This window comes from Hyperolius riggenbachi, chromosome 8 (genome assembly GCF_040937935.1).
Source record: "Hyperolius riggenbachi isolate aHypRig1 chromosome 8, aHypRig1.pri, whole genome shotgun sequence".
NCBI lineage: Eukaryota > Metazoa > Chordata > Amphibia > Anura > Hyperoliidae > Hyperolius > Hyperolius riggenbachi.
The window spans coordinates 81,852,001-81,871,694 of NC_090653.1; the positions used below are offsets into that span (position 1 = coordinate 81,852,001).

Consider the following 19,694-nt stretch of genomic DNA (forward strand, 5'->3'; position numbering starts at 1 on the left):
TGGCAGTTAAGAGACAAATTTCATGTTGCAGACTTTCAAACAACAAGATTGTAATATGCAAATTAGAGGAGTCGGAGGAATCCTAAACTGAGGAGTCGGAGTCGGTGGATTTTGGTACCGACTCCACAGCCCTGGGTGTGGGAGGGGAAAACAGGAGGGAAAGAGGCTTCAGCCAATCAGGCAAAATTAGTTAAGTCTGAGGGGAAGTAGAGAAGCAAAAAAGGACAACCCAGCATGCCATGCAACTTCCTTTTTGCATACCAAATTTTATTAACTCCAAGAGAAGAGACCCAGCACCGTCTTCAAGTGTATTAGAAGCTCTTTTATTTATTTAAAGCATCAGAAAGAAAAAAAGGGCAAGTCTGTGCGACGTTTCGAGAGACGACTCCTTTCTTTCTCAAGCTGACAAGCCCTCTGAATACATGAAACACAATCAGCCTTAAATAGTCCTTGCTCCACTAGGGAGCCAATCAGAATGGTCTGGACGCCCTGTCATCAACCAATTAGGTTAAGTTCCTGCTTGTAGGCCCTCCCATCTGGTGGAGGACCTGATGGGGAACATCCATTTATACACTCCAATCATTTTAAAATGGCCACTGGAGGGCCGACCAATAAGGGTAGAGCATGTTCTGAATAGAAAAAACGGCATTCAACCGTCACGCGGAAATCCGCATTGAAAATCCGCATGTGGTTAAAGTCAATGCGTATGCGTAAAAATGTACGCGTAAAAACCCGAAAGCAAAAAAATCGGCTAAGCCATAGACGTTTTAATCCAATCGCCTATACCGGTTACGCATTAAACTTATCTTTTCAGATTAAAAAGTGTACATGCTCCTAACCCTAATAGGAATGAGTGTCAACAATATATAGTAAGAGAAATCTGAAAAAAGGAAATAACGCTAGGTGTCTGGCGTTCACCCACAGCGGCGGCCAGACACCGAACATCGCAACAAAGACAATAATCACATCTCACCCTCCCAGACTGGCGTCCGCCTCAATAGCGAGAACAAAAATTACCAATTCCGTCCCGACTGGCGTCCATCCCTGGCGGCCAGTCGGGAAAAACAGGCAAAAAAAATCAAAAAGATATTTTGAAGGTCAACCCGGACTGGCGGCTACATACCAGCGGCAGCCAGTCCAGGAGAGCCAACAAATCAACACAATCAAAAAATAAGAAATAATAATAAAATTTCTCTATAAACCCCTCTCCCTCCCGACCGGCGGCCACCAAATGTGGCCGCCGGTCGGGAAGGGTCAGGGAAAAAAAGAAGAAACAGAACCAACCCAGAGAAGACTCCAGGCGTCCAGACCAAAAAACAATCAGCAAGACATCTATCTATAAACACATGGACCCAACTCGCACTCCCGGTTAAGACCCCCTGGACCAAGGGAATCCAGCTTCCTAATCCAAAACAACTCCCGTCTCAATAATAATTTGACCCTATCACCCCCCCCCTGCGTGGCGGGGGGACAGAGTCAATCACCTGGACCCTCAACTGGCTAACATTATGGCGACAGGCAGAAAAATGGCTAGCAACCGCTTGTTCACATGTGCCTGAGCGGATAGCTGACTTATCAGCGGAGATGCGCATTTTAAGTATCTGTGTGGTCATCCCCACATAAATTAATCCGCAAGGGCAACGAAGAAGATATACAACATATGCAGAGTCACATGTGTAATAACCATTGATTGAAAAGCGTTTCCCTGTAGTAGGGTGTGTAAAAGTATCCCCTTTAACAATGGAATTACACATATGACACGATAAACAGGGAAAAGTCCCTTTCCTAGTAGTAGTTAAATTAGCAGCCCGAGAGCCAATATCTGCCCTCACCAAAGCAGAGCCGGGACAAGGTCCTCCAGCACCCAAGGCTGAGACACCAAAGTGCGCCCCTCCATCCCTCCCACCCCAGCCATCACACACTGATTGCTATTAGACTAATAGGTGCCCCAGGGCCCCCAACCTCCCCAGCACCTTAATATCTAGTTATCTGGCTTGCAGTCACTGCTATGTATCCCCTTTTCTTATTTCTTTCTGCTTAAAACACAATTAGGAATGACAGCTGAATGAATTGTGCGCCCCCTCCTACACTGCGCCCTGAGGCTGGAGCCTCTCCAGCCTATGCCTCGGTCCGACCCTGCACCAAAGTGTCACCAACTGTAGGAGCCCGTCTATATGACATAAGTGGATATTCCTGAAATTCCCTAACCTGTGGAAAGCCTTGTTTTAATAAAGGCCAATGTTTTCTAACAATTTTCTCAATCTGTTTGGAATTGGTTGAAACGGTAGTAACAAGAGGAATCCGATCGATCTGTCTGGAGCGTGGTCTTTTAATTGAGGAGGATCGACTAAAAGGATTGCAGAAATCTAGAGGATAATCTCTTTGAACAAATCTATTGGCCATTTCTTTCAGACGTCTATCTCTCAATGTAGCATCAGACACTATTCTATTTACACGTTCAAATTGATTTTTTGGAATATTATTAGCAATATGAGAAGGATGGAAACTCCTATAATGGAGTAATGCATCTCTGTCAGTAGATTTACTAAATAGATCGGTGGTAAATTTTCCTCCAACTTTCGTGACCACCGTATCCAAGTAGGATACAGAATGAGTACTACAAGTGTGCGTAAGGGATATGTATGGACAGCATGCATGTAGATCTTTAAAGAGGAACTGTAACGACAAAACGGCCCCTGGGGGGGTACTCACCTCGGGTGGGGGAAGCCTCCGGATCCTAATGAGGCTTCCCACGCCGTCCTCCATCCGTCAGGGGTCTCGCTGCAGCCCTCCGTGCAGCGGTGACGTAATATTTACCTTCCTGGCTCCTGCACAGGCGCTCTGACGGCTCCGAAGTAGGCGGAAATCCCCGATCGCCGTCGGGTCTGCTCTACTGCGCAGGCACAAGTTTCCGGCGCCTGCGCAGTACAGCGGACCCGACGGAGATCGGGTATTTCCGTCTATTTCCGTGCCGAAAGTCGCCACAGCGCCCCCGCTGGAGCCAGCAAAGGTAAATATTGAACTGACAGTCGGCACAGTTGCCGGCTGTTCGGAGGGCTGCAGCGAGACCCCCGTGGGACAGAGGACGGCGTGGGAAGCCTCATTAGGATCCGGAGGCTTCCCCCACCCGAGGTGAGTACCCCCCAGGGGATCTTTTTAATGTTACAGAGTCTCTTTAACCACTTTGCCCTATCTGGACGGATATAACCGTCCAGATGGGCACTGCTGCTGCAGCCGTGTGGTGCGCGCGATCGGGCGCGCGCTCCCGCTGCCCCCCGATCAGTGAATGGGAATATAATTCCCATTCACCGATCTAAGTCTCCGGCAGAAATGCCGACGCTTTCTCATCAGAGAGCGCGGTATTTCTGCCCCCAGGAAACCTCACCTCCTTCTTATAGTTCCTAGATGCGAGATCGTTCGCATCTAGGAATTTTTTGAATGTGGCCATCTTGTGGCCAAATAGTAAACTGCACCCACATACCTAAATTAAATAAAAAAATACATTATATTACATCTAAAATTAGCTATTTACCTCCCAAACTAAAATTACCCAAATACATTTTTGTATTTAAAAAAAAAATTACAATTAAAAAAAACAAAAAAAAAACTACGTAAATAGTTACCTAAGGGTCTGAACTTTTTAAATATACATGTCAAGAGAGTATCTTATTAATTTTTTTAAAATTATAAGCTTATAAATAGTGATGGACGCAAATTGAAAAAATGCACCTTTATTTCTAAATAAAATATCGGCGCCATAAATTGTGATAGGGACGTAATTTAAACGGTGTAATAAGCAGGACAAATGGGCACATAAAATGCATGGGTTTTAATTACTGTAGCATGTATTAATTTTAAACTATAATGGCCAAAAACTGAGGAATAATGATTTTTTTCCATTTCTATCTTAATCTTCCTGTTAAAATGCATTTACAGTAAAGTGGCTCTTAGCAAAATGTACTACCCAGAGAAAGCCTAATAAGTGGCGGAAAAAACAAGATATAGATCAATTAATTGTGATAAGTAACGATAAAGTTATTGGCGAATGAATGGGAGGTGAACATTGCTCGGATGCTTAAGATTTGACGCTGTAGGCTGAAGTGGTTAATAAAGCATTCGAGGGTCAAACGTGTCGCCGCCCAAATAAAAAAAAAAAACATCATCAATGTATCTCCACCACCTCTTGGAGTGGCGGAGAAACAATTGATTCGTGTACACAAATGAATCTTCGTAAAGACCCATGTATAAATTAGCATAAGTCGGGGCCACGTTTGACCCCATAGCTGTACCTCTACATGGTTCATAAAATGTGTCCTCAAATAAGAAATAATTCCTCCTCAAAATCACCTCCAACAGATCGATAAGAAAACATCTCTGATCATCAAAAACATCTGAACAGGTTTGCAAATAAATAGTGAGAGACCGCCTCCACACCTCCACCATGAGGGATGGAGGTGTAGAGTGACTCTACATCAATTGTAACCAATAAGTCATAATCTAAATTTTCAAATGTATCAATTACCTCCAAGAACACTTGAGTGTCCCTAAGGTAAGACGGTAAAGCTACTACCATCGGTCTAAGAATGCAATCTATTTAGCAATTGGAGAAAATAATGAATTTACACCTGCAACGATTGGCCGACCAGGTGGATCGACCAATCGTTTGTGTATTTTTGGAAGCACATACATAACAGGAATAACAGGGATGTCCTGAACCAGAAAAGTAGCTAGATCCCTATCTATGAGGTTTTTGTCCAGAGCATTCTTTAACAAACGATCAATCAACCTTCTCAGGTCCCAAATTGGGTCTTGATCTACAATTCTATAGACACTTCTATCCCCCAACTGATGTAAAATCTCTGCACGATAATTAGCAGTATCCATTACGACAACTGAGCCCCCCTTGTCAGCGGGCTTAATTGTTAGGGCCTTATTGGCCTTAAGACATTTAAGAGCTTCCTGTTCTTATTTATTAAGATTCTTCATTACTTGAGAACCAGATCCCTGTAGCTCCTGAATGTCCCGTTGCACATTTCCTAAGAATGTATCAATCACTTGGTTGGACGGGGGGCAGAAAGAGCTCTTATTTCGTAATGGAGTGTCCTTAAGTCTCAAGGGCCCCATAGTTGGTAAAGGAACCTGAGTTGGTTTCGGAAGATTGCTAAAAAAGCATTTCAACTTCAAAGTCCTTGCAAAAGACCAAAGATCATATTCCAATTGGAGTGAGTCCCCATCGTTGGTAATACTGAATGAGAGACCTCGATTGAGTACCCTGATCTGAATATCATCCAAGGCATATGAAGAGATATTAATGACTAAGGATTCTTGCGTTCTCTGAGTGTCATTGGAGAGCCCGAGGGTTCGACGCATTTCTTAGCGCTTTTTGGCAAGCTGATATTTTCTCCAAACCTCTCCTGATTCGTCTGGAGGGATATTGGCTGAACTGCCCGAGGGCAAAAAAAAAAAAAAAAAAAAAAAAAAAAAAAATCGGATTCTGATTGCTCTTCCTCTGTAGTTATAGAATCATGAATGGGTCGAGGTTCTACAGGCCGTGGACCCTTAGGTGGAGCTCCTCTGGGACGGGGTCTAGGTTTACCCGGCCCACGGGGCAAGTTAGAGGAAGGTTGTTTTTGCCATATGTATACATAACCACTCTCATAGTCAAAGGAGTCCCGTTGGCCATTTTAAAATGATTGGAGTGTATATATAGATGTTCCCCATCAGGTCCTCCACCAGATGGGAGGGCCTACAAGCAGGAACTTAACCTAATTGGTTGATGACAGGGCGTCCAGACCATTCTGATTGGCTCCCTAGTGGAGCAAGGACTATTTAAGGCTGATTGTGTTTCATGTATTCAGAGGGCTTGTCAGCTTGAGAAAGAGAGGAGTCGTCTCTCGAAACGTCGCACAGACTTGCCCTTTTTTTCTTTCTGATGCTTTAACCACTTGCCGACCGCCTTAAGCCGATGGGCGGCGGCAAGGGCTGGGCCCAAACGACCGCAATACGCCCATCAGCGGTGGCGGGCGTGGCTATGCGGCGATTGCGTCATTCGTGACGCGATCAGCCGCCGGCGACTGGCTCGGCCCCCCCTCCCCCCCCCCCTCCGGTAACCCGCCGGCCATTCGGAAGTGCCGGCGGGTTACTAGCACCCCGATCGCCGCACGGAAAGTGTATAATAGGCTTTGTAATGTATGCAAAGCCTATTATACAGGCTGCCTCCTGCCCTGGTGGTCCCAGTGTCCGAGGGACCACCAGGGCAGGCTGCAGCCACCCTAGTCTGCACTCAAGCACACCGATTTCTCCCCCCCTGCCCCCTGATCGCCCACAGCACCCCTCAGACCCCCCCACCCCCCTCCCCACCTCCCACACCCATGTTTACACCCAATCACCCATCAATCACTCCCTGTCACTATCTGTCAACGCTATTCTTTTTTAACCCTAAACTGCCCCCTGCTCCCTCCTGATCACCCACCCCTCAGATTCTCCCCAGACCCCCCCCCCCCCTGTGTACTGTATGCATCTATCCCCCTGATCACCTGTCAATCACCCATCAATCACCCCCTGTCACTGCCACCCATCAATCACCCCCTGTCACTGCCACCCATCAATCAGCCCCTAACCTGCCCCTTGCGGGCAATCTGATCACCCACCCACACCAATAGATCGCCCGCAGATCCGACGTCAGATCACCTCCCAAGTGCAGTGTTTACATCTGTTCTCTACTCTTAACACCCACTAATTACCCATCAATCACCCCCTATCACCATCTGTCACTGTTACCCATCAGATTAGACCCTAATCTGCCCCTAGGGCACCCAATCACCCACCCACACCCTCAGACCCCAGCCCTGATCACCTCGCCAGTGCATTGCTTGCATCTATTTCCCCCCTCTAATCACACCTTGAGACACCCATCAATCACCTCCTGTCACCCCCTAGCACACCTACTCATCAGATCAGGCCCTAATTTGCCCCGTGTGGGCTCCTGATCACTCGGCCAAACCCTCAGATCCCCCTCAGACCACCTTCCGATCACCTCCCCAGTGCATTGATTGCATCTATTTTCCCCTCTAACCACCCCCTGAGACACCCATCAATCACCTCCTGTCACCCCCCTAGCACTCCTATCCATCAGATCAGGCCCAATACAACCTGTCATCTAAGAGGCCACCCTGCTTATGACTGGTTCTACAAAATTTGCCCCCTCATAGACCACCGGTCATCAAAATTTGCAGATGCTTATACCCCTGAACAGTCATTTTGAGAAATTTGGTTTCCAGACTACTCACGGTTTAGGGCCCGTAAAATGCCAGGGCAGTATAGGAACCCCACAAGTGACCCCATTTTAGAAAAAAAGACACCCCAAGGTATTCTGTTAGGTGTATGACGAGTTCATAGAAGATTTAATTTTTTTGTCAAAAGTTAGCAGAAATTGATGTTTATTGTTTTTTTCACCAAGTGTCATTTTTCACTAACTTGTGACAAAAAATAAAATCTTCTATGAACTCACCATACTCCTAACGGAATACCTTTGGGTGTCTTCTTTCTAAAATGGGGTCACTTGTGGGGTTCCTACACTGCCCTGGCATTTTAGGGGCCCTAAACCGTGAGGAGTAGTCTAGAATCCAAATGCCTCAAAATGACCTGTGAATAGGACGTTAGGCCCCTTAGTGCACCTAGGTTGCAAAAAAGTGTCACACATGTGATATCGCCGTACTCAGAAGAAGTAGTATAATGTGTTTTGGGGTGTATTTTTATACATACCCATGCTGGGTGGGAGAAATCTCTCTGTACATGGACAATTGTGTGTAAAAAAAAAATCAAATAATTGTCATTTACAGAAGATATTTCTCCCACCCAGCATCTGTATGTGTAAAAATACACCACAAAACACATTATACTACTTCTTCTGAGTACGGCGATACCACATGTGTGGCACTTTTTTGCACCCTAACTGCGCTAAGGGGCCCAAAGTCTAACGAGTACCTTTAGGATTTCACAGGTCATTTTGCGACATTTGGTTTCAAGACTACTCCTCACGGTTTAGGGCCCCTAAAATGCCAGGGCAGTATAGGAACCCCACAAATGACCCCATTTTAGAAAGAATACACCCAAAGGTATTCCGTTAGGAGTATGGTGAGTTCATAGAAGATTTTATTTTTTGTCACAAGTTAGTGGAAAATGACTCCAGGGTCCCCCCTCTGTGTGTTACTTGCCAATTGAGGCAACAGGGCGAGTACAGATCCAATTTAACACTGGTTCTAAAATGCAGGTCAACTGCATTTTGAAAATTGAGTTATTGTGGTGTACACAGACCTCTGTCTTCAGTTCAAGTTCAGATTGACCTCAAAAAAGCAAACTGATGTCCAAGGTTTATGTACACTAGCCCTTAAAGAGCCAAAGGGGTTAAAAAACACATACAGGCAATAACACGATCTGCTAGCTACACTGGCAAGCAGGATTTGGCAGCGGTGTCACCAAATGTTCTGGCATGGTATTCTGGCTCCAGGGATTAGCAAAGAGTTTTTAGCAAAGTAATTTTTAGTTTCCTCAAGCAACAAATAAAAAACAAACAAGAAAACTATGGCCAGATGGCTGAAGAGTCCACAAGACGTCTCCAGGGATAATGGATACATAAAACCCCCGTCATCTGGCATTCAGGCAACTGGCATTCTCAAGCAACCGGACTACTTGGGTGGCATGGAGGTGTGTCTGTGCCCCACTGTCTCCTTCCCTGCTCTGCAAAGCAACTAACCAGAGATCCTCTTCTCTTGCCTTGCCACAAGAAACCCAGTTTTCTCTCGCGGCTCTTTTAGTCGGGTGCTCCACCCGGCTGGTTTTGATGAGCACCCGGCTGTCATCGGCTCACCTCCTCCTATGCTGTAAGCAGAGTTGCGCACAGAAGCACCGGCCCTGCATTCTCTCATCTCGCCCCACCCGGCTACTTTTTAATGCCACCCAGCTACTATTGCCTGTGAACCTCAGAGCAGGGAAAATGTTGTTTCTAACTGCCAAGCAAGCGGTATTTCCCTCTGAACACACAACCTCGGGACTATAGCACATTACAAAATAAGTGCTTCCATTATATCTGAGCTTTAATATATTCATTTAAGTGTAAAAGGGTGTAATTATTGTCCTAGGAGCAATTCCTCATAAGTTTAAAATGTATTTAGCTCATAAAATGAGTTAACAGAATGTATTATTATGCTTGAGTTTAGTGTTTATACAAGGCACATTTACACGGGAGGCTGAAGACATGAATCCCACTGCCTGTCAGCTACTCCCCTACACCAGCCAGGCGCTTGGTAGTGCTTGGCACAGTGGTCCCTTTTGAGTTATATCAAAGCATGGTAATTGCTGTCCTCAGACATGTCATGACGCTTTTTTTTCCCCCCGCCAGGTAACGCCGCCATGTGTCAAGCGATGACACATTTGCCGTTACAAACACTGCCATTTGGCTGCATAAAACTGCAGTCGGAATGAGCTTGCGGTCAAGAGCCTGAACTGCCCGACAAGTGCACAGTTCAACCCCCTCAAAAAAAAGGGGAAGATTCCAGTATGGTACCGTAATTTATTCTACAAATTAAATTTAAATGCACATTGATCTCAGATGTACCCAGAATTGGATTGCCAAAGGTGGCAAACACCTGCCTAGAAGATTGGAATTTAATCTGAGCCAAATTGAGGCAATTTCCAAACTGATTATGGAGTTGAAATTGAATTCCACTAAATGAGCTGGCGGATATCAGTCTCTGTACTTCCAAAATAAACTGAAAACACCACATTAAAAATCAAGGTATCACCGAATTAAAAATGGACTGTTGAATATATAGACCTTTTGAGGTTCTGTTTAAAGTTTAGGATTAATGAAGGCTTGTTTATCTTAAACAAATTACATTTAAAAAACACGACAGTCATTCCCTACAGATTTTAGACTCAGATTGTAAAGGTGGCCATTCATCAGGCGACTTGGTGACCGATCGACCATCCGATTAGATTATTATAATCGAATTGGATGAAAATCGGTGCCGCCAAGTGCATGCCTGACCAACAACGCGACCAATTTTCGGGACAAAAATTGGTTGAATTCTTGCTCACGCATGCTGCAAGATGTTGGGATGACTTGCTCGATCATTTGGCTCTAGTGGACATAGGCCCCTAGTGTTTCTCATCATTTTTAGGTGTGTGTTGCAACATAACCATACATAGGAATTCCACACGAAAGCATTTTCAAAAGTGTAAAAATGTGTTATTTTAATTTAAACAACAAAGAAACCGTCGTCGCAATGTATAAATGTGCCCGCTGTGTGCATTTAAAGTTTACATGTCCCGTAGCAGCCTGAGTGCGGCTCTCCATACACGCTACTGGCGCATAGTGTCTGACGTCAGTGGCGTGTATGGATAGCCGCCAGGAGGATTACAGACACCGTACACAGGCTGCAACAGGAAAGGTAACATAAATGCACACACAGGGGGCACATTTATACATTGGGGGCAGCAGAGGTGCGGACTCAGACGATTCTCTGAAGATTTCATGGTGAAATTGGACGGGAATCGACCTGTAGTGTATGGGCAGAATCAACAGAAAACAAATGTATCTCTAATCACATTCGATTAGTGATAAATTAGTCTCTTTGTCGAATCTGCCCATAATCGTCAGGTCTATGGGCACCTTAAAGCGGACCCAAACCAAACATTTTTTTAATTCAAAATATTTAGTTGCACTACTCTGACACACACAAAGCTAAATAAACACTCATTCAAGCCTATGAGCATTTCAGTGCATGCTTTTCACCCTTCTCTTTGCATAACTAGGGTTATACATGTGGCAGCCATTAGCAATTCCTCCTTTGCTGGACACCATCTACTCCACCAGTTTGTCGGATTATTTTCCCGGCAATATGAAAAGAAGGGAGGGGTTTCTCCAATAAATGTAAAATATTTTATATTGTCATCATGCAGCTGAAAAAAGGCTGCTATTTATTATTATAATTTAGAAAATAAGATTTTATTTCTGAAATCTTGTATTTTAAGTTTGGGTCCACTTTAAAGTGAATGTTTACCGGATTAAAAAAGAAAAAGTCAGATACTCACCTAAGGAGAGGGAAGGCTCGGTCCTAATGAGCCTTCCTCCTCCTCTCCCGGTGCCCGGTCCCGCGCAGGATCCCCCGTGGCAGTATTCGACCAGTTCGGTCAAATACTGCCACTTCCGCATGCCGAAGGGAGCTTTCGGAAGCCTTCGGGAGCACTCGGGCTCCCGATGACGCGGCCACTCCATACTACGCATGCGCGAGCGCCCTCTATGACGCACTCGTGCGTACGTAGTATGAAGACCTCCAAAGTACATGCGGCGGCGGACGCGAACGGGGGAGCAAGCGCAGCACCAAGGGCACCGGGAGAGGAGAGGGAAGGCTCATTAGGACCGAGCCTTCCCTCTCCTTAGGTGAGTATCTGACTTTCTTTTTTTAAACGGTACCCATTGGCTTTAAGTCTTGGATTTGATAAGGTAAGGGCTCCCCACCTGCTGTCCCATCATGCACTGAAGGCTTAGGCCCCGTTTACACTTAGGTCCCGTTCATATTACCAAACGCAGATGGCCATGCGATCAGAACCCAACGCGTACAAACGCATGCCATGTGCATTTGCATGCGTTGCGTGGCTGATACCCGTTCTCTACTGCCACGCGTTTCAGGAAAAAATGCGTGCAACCTGCGTTCACACGGACCGCACTGGTCCAGAAAGCATGCAGTGTGAACATCAGACAGTGCAGTCTATGCACTTCTGATGTTCGTGCGTGTCTGCCTCCTGCACGCGTAGCCAAAATCCGGACGGCAACGCATGCAATGAGAACGGGGCCTTATCAGTTGGTACATGTTTTTTCTTCTTCTCCATAGTAGTGTATTGTGGAAAAGATTTCAGTTAAAACGTGTTAAGTCTAAACTGTGCCATCTTACTCAGAGGTACACACCTAGCCGCTCACTCCGCTCTTCCAATAAACTTCGCCTGACCGCCCCGCACATCACCCAGCCTCATGCACGCCTCCAGGACTTCTCAAGAGCTGCTCCAACACTATGGAACTCCCTACCTCCACCCATTAGTGCAGCCCCCTCCTTCAACATCTTCAAGAAGGCCCTCAAAACTGAGTACATTTGAAATCGGCGCCGGTAGACTTGGGCGCAGGATACAGCGGTATATGGCTGATCCTGCTTCTGCACAAGTCCAGGCCGTTTTAATTACTATTCCCCCTCCAGGCCGCCATGGATAGTGGGGGAATGAAATAATTCGTCTTCCAGCGATTGCTGGAGGCCGAATTATTGTGTTTTTAAAGCAACTTCGGCTCCGTCTTCTGAAGGAGCCGACGTTACTCACTGAGCGCCGCTATAGACTGATTCCCATTACAGTCTATGGCGGCGCTGGTTGCGCCCAAATCTAGCAGCGCTGAAAAGCACTCCTCCGCTCAAAACTCCCCTTTTCACTCTAGCCTACTACCCCTCACAAGTGCTCTAAACCCACAGCTGAACTCTGGTCCCCTACCTTATGTGTCCTTACCTCTCCCTCTAGATTGTAAGCCTTTGGGGAGGGTCCTCCTCCTTTTGTGTCCTACCTGATCATGCACCTCCATTACTGTGAACTCATACTATGCATCTGAGTGAACCTAACTTGCCTAATCTCCATGCTCCCCTCCAGTGACTGACTAAGCATTACCTTGTACTCATACTGTGCTGCATGAGCTGGTCTTTCTTGTATTCATGTATTGTCATTTTGCTGTATGTCACCCCTAGATAGAGTACATTTGAAATCGGCGCCGGTAGACTTGGGCGCAGGAATCAGTGGTATATAGCTGATCCTGCTTCTGCACAAGTCCGGGCCGATTTAATTACTATTCCCCCTCCAGGCTGCCATGGATAGTGGGGGAATGAAATAATTCGGCTTCCAGCGATTGCTGGAGGCCGAATTATTATGTTTTTAAGCAACCTCGGCTCCGTCTTCTGACAGAGCCGACGTTACTCACTGAGCGCTGCAATAGGAGTGATTCCTATTGTAGTCTATGGAGGTGCCGGCTGCGCCCAAATCTAGCAGCGCTGAAAAGCACTGCTCCGCCTAGATATTGTCTGTAACCTAAACTAATGTCCAGCACTGCGTAATATGTTGGCGCTTTATAAATACAATAAATAAATAATAGAAGACAATCTGAGACTTGTAGTTACACAGAGTGTAGAGCATGGGCCAGACAAACTCACTGACCAGCTTTATTTCCCATCATGCACTGATGGCTCAGAAGACACTTGTAGTCCCCCAGAGGGTGGAGCATGGGCCAGACAAAAACACATACTGGCCAGCCTCGTTTCTGATTCTGGAATAATAATCACGTGGTCTTCGGCTAGGAAGACTAAAATCCACAAACACCAGACACAGAAAACGAACAATAATGACACAGATTTAAGATATAGTTACCGGGCACACTCCCTCTTCTTTTAGCACCACCGCTTCCTTTGGCCCGGGAATCTGCAATCCTCTTCCTGCCTCTCCTTAGCCACACACACTGGCCTCGTCTACTGACAACCAATCAGCAAACCCTGGGTCGATTCACCTCATGCTTACTGGCTCACAGATTGCCTATCCCCGCCTCCTAGCCGCTGTGGCTGTCGGGAGCAGTAGTTTCCACTTCAAGACTTCAAGCTAGGAGCTACGCGTGGTACGTACTGACGACACGGGAAGCGTTGGGAATTCCTACAGTGCACAATGACAACAATACGATGCGCAAGATAGATTCGTCACACAAGAGTCGCGGAATAGGGAGGGATGGATAACAAGATGCTAATATTTTTGAGTTGATGCAGATTTTATACTAAAATCTATGCAAATGTATGCAGATTTAAAGTAAACCAAGCACTGTAATTGACTGGCCTATTTCCAAGCTTTCTAAATTTGGATAGAATTTGCATCAAACTCGTAATGAATACCATTTCTTTAAAGGAAGGTCTGAGGTAATTAAAAACAAAAATCTATTTACTTGGGGCTTCCTCCAGCCCCTGGCAGCCGTCCTGTGCCTTCGCCCCAGATCTGCTCCCAGCTCATGGCCCTGGGTCCCCTCCGGTGCAGATGCTGACCTCGCCAGGTTAGCATCTACTGCGCCTGCGCGAGACCCACTCGTGGTTGCGCTGACGTGGTCTGGAGTGTACTGTGTAGGTGCAGTAGTTCTGCACCTGTGCAGTTCACTCCAGATGATGTCAATGCGACCACGAGCGGCTCTCACGCAGGCGCAGTAGATGCCCGTCGGCATCTGCACCTGAGGGGACCCTGAGCCACCAGCTGTGAGCAGAGATGCAGCGAGGGCACAGGACGGCTGCCAGGGGCTGGAGGAACCCCCGTTTAAGTAGATTTTTGTTTTTTTAATTACCTCAGACCTTTAAAGTATACATCTGAGAACGAACTAAAATCCCCTCCGTATCTGCTGCCGGGACAGGTTTGCATGCGCGGAGCGCGCCATGGGCCTCTTGTCATCACGCTCCTGGAGCGCTCTGCGCTTGTGCAGTTCAATTCTCACTGAATTGCGCAAGCGCTCTTGGCGCTGAGAGTGTGATCGCAAGAGCCGCACCAAGCGCAGAAGATCCCGACCTGGCTGCAGGTCATGATCTTCCTGAGGGGAGACTGTGATCCCTGGCTGACTGCGGAACCACGACGTGGGACATTACACACTTCTAGGGGCTAAATATACTGTAGCCCCAGGTGAGTAAAACTTTTTTTTTTTTTTTTTAAAAAGCTCGGACATATCCTTTAACCATCCCTAGTCTCTGGAAAAGTCAATGAGATGCAAATAATTATAGCTTGCATGCTAATTTGCATTGGGCCAATCAGAATAGACATGAAGCTCTTTTCATTGGTCCAGTTTCAAGCTGCATACAATTTCCTTGGAAGATAGATTTATTTGCGCCTAATCAACCATGGCTAGTCAACCGCCTCTGATCTTTTGCAGTCTTACACCTCATACACACGAGGCATGTTGCCTGGTGTGTATTGGAAGCCGTAGTTGTAATGTTACGCAGCAGGCGGAGTGTGAGTGGTGTGGGGGGGGGGGGGGGGGGGCAAGGCTCTCGGCTGACCAAGGCATCGGAAGCAGCCATACCCACACTAGTTTCTCTGGAGAGACGGTTGCCTTTTTACATAAAAAGTCACCTATCAGTCAGCTATTCCAGTCCCTCTGCACACTGATTAATGTATATATTTGTGAAGTGCCAACATTTGTAATTAACAGTTTTCCAGGCAGTTGATTATCATCTATATGTGTTTGTGTTCCCCCCCAGGCTGTGTATGAGAGATATGACACTGACTTATCCGGAAGGATTGGCACATCGGGTTACATGCAGCATCGGGAGCTCTACGGAGGATGCAGCAGGACGCTGTAAGATGTACAGAGGACCGGTGCCTGGAGTTCTGGTACGTGTTTACACCGCGCACTGCTCTGCATTAGTGGGGGAGAGCTCTCTATGGGGGGGGGGGGGGGGGGGTTGGAGGGTAGTGTCACATTGAGACCCCCCATTACTGGAACCCATAGGCAACCAGAATTACACATTCCTGGCAATCCCCACCTGTGCCATGTAATAGAGGCTCTATTGTATCTGTATAAGCACACAGTATCTGCATAAAAGGAGTTATCAGGCAAAAATAGCCCAAATGGGCTTTTCTCACCTGGGGCTTTCTCCAGCCCCTTACAGCCGACTGACCCACGCCGACCGCTCCGCTCCCCGCTGCTGTCCCGGTCTCCGGTGTCCGTATTTAGGCCGACCGCGGGGGCGGCCTTACTGATGCTGCTGCACGAAGCACCGCTGTCAATCACGGCCACGTGAGCCGCAGCAAACTGCGCAGGCACAGTAGTTCTGCGCCTGCGCAGTTCGCCACGGCCCACGTGACCGTGATTGACAAAGGCGCTTTGCGCAGCTGCAGTAAGGCCGAACCCGCGGTCGGCCTGAATACGGACACCAGAGCCGGGACAGCGGCGGGGAGCGGAGCGGTCAGCGTGGGACACTCGGCTGCAAGGGGCTGGAGAAAGCCCCAGGTGAGTATATTTTTTTCTGATAACTCCTTTAAGGACTATTTTACACCATTTGTGTTCCCATCTGATCAGCAGATTGGATGGGATTCTCCAAATGCGAGATGTTCCTCAGCAATATAGAAATCGCTGCAGATATTTTTCTCCGGTGCCTTTGCTGCATTTTTTCTGTGTTTTAGCTTGAATAGAATTGGGGAAAAAGATTGCAAATGCAAACAAAAAAACACACTAATGCAATTGTGATTTTAGTGTACAAGGGCCCCTACTTTGTATACTGGAGGTGTCAAGCCAGTATTCTAAAACAAGGCAAATGCATATTAGTGCACTGAGGATCATGTATGACATTTGGTAAAGTGTCTGCTGAAGGTGAAACAACTCTTGATTGATTTGGAAGGATCGCTGTACTAAGATGCTGCATAGCTCCTGGGGGAGCAGCTTGCTTCACTATGTAGAGAGGAGGATAAAGCCCTGTACACATGGATGAGGCAGGTCCTCTGGTGGGGATTGGGATATGATACCTCAGGCGATATTGCAGGGCTGAAGCTGTACAGACATGTAACTAGCCTGTGTTCTGTTGCTATGTGGGATCCAATAGAGAGGCCCTTGAATGTTGTCATATGGCAGCCGGTTAGTGGATAGCAGAATGCCTTCGACTAGTGATCATTGGCCATGGCCTTGAGGGGGAGCATCGGGGGCCCCTGTACTTACACTAGATTCTCAGCAGAGATGGTGTTTATCACTCGCCTCATCCGTCTTCCATCTAGCATGTGTATGGGGCTTTAGTTTGAGGCATCATGCTGCAGAAGCTGAAATAGAAGTTCTCAGAAGGACAAGAACCTGGTCATTAGTGTATACAGCACTTAACATCACTAATTACCACCTCGGTGGTGGGGACACCTGCACACACTATAGCCTGTTAGCTAAGACCAACATAAATGATCATTTTGGGTTACCAAAATCTGAAGTGTGAGCACAGCTTAAGACTGCATTGTATACAACCTGTCCTACCTCCCTACAGGGCTGGAGCTGCAGAGAGTGAGAAATGGCACGGGTTTCTATGGCAGCACAAATACTTCCCACATGAGGTGCTGGGCTGCTGCCTTATCTCTCTCTCAAGAAGAGCTGTGATGTGATAACCAGGGCCGGGCTGAGGCAGGGGGAGGCACTAACCTCGGGGCACAGAGCCCTGAGACCGTGGCTGCTATCCCTATTGCAGATTGCTCTACATACTCTGCGTATGGAGAAAGGCTGCCTAATACTGGAGGCCAGAGCTGATCAGGCCAGCACTTCACAAAATCACTCAGTGCTCCTTGCAAAGTGGTCTTTTCCCAGAAGAACTAAAGAAAGCAATCATAAAACCCCTCCTGAAGAAACCATCACTAGATCCTGATTCTGTAACCAACTACAGACCGGTGGCGAACTTACCATTCCTATCAAAAGTTATCGAGAAAGCAGTCGCCAACCAGCTAGAAGCCAGGCTTACAGATAACAACATCTTTGATACTTTTCAGTCAGGATTCAGGAAAAGGCACAGCACTGAAACAGCATTAGTTCGAGTAATGAATGATCTACTTACTGCAAGGGACAAGGGTGATTGCTCAATTCTGATTCTTCTTGACTTGTCAGCAGCATTTGATACTGTGGATCATGAAATTCTTATCCAGCGACTGAAGAATTACTGTGGCCTAAGGGGTACTGTTCTTAGATGGTTTCAGACCTTCCTATCTGGCAGGACACAGCAAGTATGTCTGGGCACACACTACTCTAATCCAGTGCCACTTGCCTATGGAGTTCCACAGGGTTCTGTACTATCACCATTACTCTTTGCAGCCTATATGCTCCCACTGGGCAAAATAATCCAAAACTATGGCCTAGGATACCATTGTTATGCAGATGACACACAACTGTATCTGTCCTTCAAGCCTGGCACCCAAGACCCATCAGCATCCATAAATGCGTGTCTAGTGGATTTACAAAATTGGATGAACACCAGCTGGCTGAGGCTGAACTCTGACAAAACAGAGGTGTTGGTGGTAGGTGGTCCACACATGATGGATAAAGTTCAAAACGCTCACCACCTCAAACTAGCAATTGGGGGAGATACTGTACAGTATAAAGACTCTGTGCGAAACCTTGGGGTGATCCTGGATGGAAATCTAAAACTCAGACAGCAGATATCAGCTGTCGTCAAGTCTTCCTTCTTCCATCTAAGAAATATAGCGAAAATCAAACACCTTATCCCAGCTGAAGACCTACCTGCCCTGGTTCACGCATTTGTATCCTCCCGCCTAGACTACTGCAACGCCCTGTTCATCGGATCTACAGATAAGGCTCTGCGTCCCTTACAGCTAGTACAGAATGCTGCAGCCAGACTCCTAGCCAATGCCCCCCGCAGCTCACACATCACCCCAGTACTGCAAACTCTTCACTGGTTGCCAGTAAAATGGAGAATCAATTTTAAGATCTGCCTGCTGACATTCAAGGCTCTACACCGCATGGGACCCAAATACATAGCGGATCTATTGGAACTTTATGCCCTTTCACGCACCCTCCGCTCTGCCAACAAGATGAAGCTGGTTATTCCCAGGATACACTTAACATTTGGTGCTCGGGCCTTTTCCTACGCAGCCCCTACTCTATGGAACTCACTTCCACAATCAGTACGAGAGGCTCCTTCTCTGGACAGCTTTAAAAAAAGGCTAAAAACTCACCTCTTTTCCCGAGCCTTTGAGACTGCATAATGCAGGGTCACAGCGCTTTGAGTCCCCAGGGAGAAAAGCGCTATATAAATATTATTGTTATTGTTATTGTTACATCTGGCTATACTGGGGAGGGAGTTACCTAATGCTAGGGGCACAGATGACTATACTGCCCTCTAGTGCTGGATTACCTTGTCTCGGCCCTGCTGATATTTTTATATTTTTCATTTTTATGCAAATTTTTGCAGCCTGAAAATCATACCTCCCAACATTTGAAGATGTGAAAGAGGGACACTTAAGCCACGCCCCCTGTGCGGCCTTAAGCCACACCCCTGCTTTTGCAAGAGGGTGACAATGGGAGGGAGTTTGCGGGGGAGGGTGCCAGTGGGTGGGAGAGGGTGACACTGGGTGGAAAGGAGGGTGCCAGTGGGAAGGAGGAGGGTGTGAGTAGAGAGGAGGCGGGTGCGAGTGGGCAGAGAGGAGAGTGCCAGTGGGCAGAGAGGAGGGTGACACTCAGAGGCAGGGAGGGTGGCGCTCAGGGGACAGGGACTGGGTGCCTGGGACAGGGACTGGGTGCCTGGAGCAGGCTGACTGGGACAGGGGGCAGGGTGCCTAGGGCAGGGGTAGGGTGCAGGGGCCAGGGGTAGGGTGCCTGGAGCAGGTTGCAGGGACTGGGTGCCTGGGGCAGGGACTGGGTGCCTGGGACAGGGACTGGGTGCCTGGGACGGGGTGCCTGGGGAAGGGTGCAGAGGCCAGGGTGCCTGGAGAAGGGTGCAGGGTTCGTGGGGAAGGATACAGGGTGCCTGGGGCAGGGTGCCTGGTGCATGGGCCAGGTGCCTGGAGCAGAGTGACTGGTACAGGGGGCAGGGTGTCTGGGGAAGGGTGCAGGGGGTAGGGTGCCTGGGAAAGGGTGCAGGGTGCCTGGGGAAGGGTACAGGGTGCCA

At 47.4% G+C, this 19,694-nt stretch overlaps 2 protein-coding genes across 6 annotated transcripts in view; one reads left to right on the forward strand and one right to left on the reverse strand.

The window, feature by feature from the left end:
- The window catches only part of C8H19orf47 (chromosome 8 C19orf47 homolog), a 44,102-nt gene extending 30,542 nt beyond the window's left edge, over nt 1–13,560 (reverse strand). For all 5 annotated transcript variants that reach the window (XM_068249504.1, XM_068249506.1, XM_068249503.1 and 2 more), the window contains exon 1: nt 13,456–13,560. The gene's annotated coding sequence lies outside the window, so the exon portion shown is untranslated. The remainder of the gene's footprint in view (nt 1–13,455) is intronic.
- A 1,567-nt stretch (nt 13,561–15,127) lies between these two features.
- The window catches only part of PLD3 (phospholipase D family member 3), a 167,805-nt gene continuing 163,238 nt past the window's right edge, over nt 15,128–19,694 (forward strand). Inside the window, exon 1 of the mRNA XM_068250808.1 lies at nt 15,128–15,438. The gene's annotated coding sequence lies outside the window, so the exon portion shown is untranslated. The remainder of the gene's footprint in view (nt 15,439–19,694) is intronic.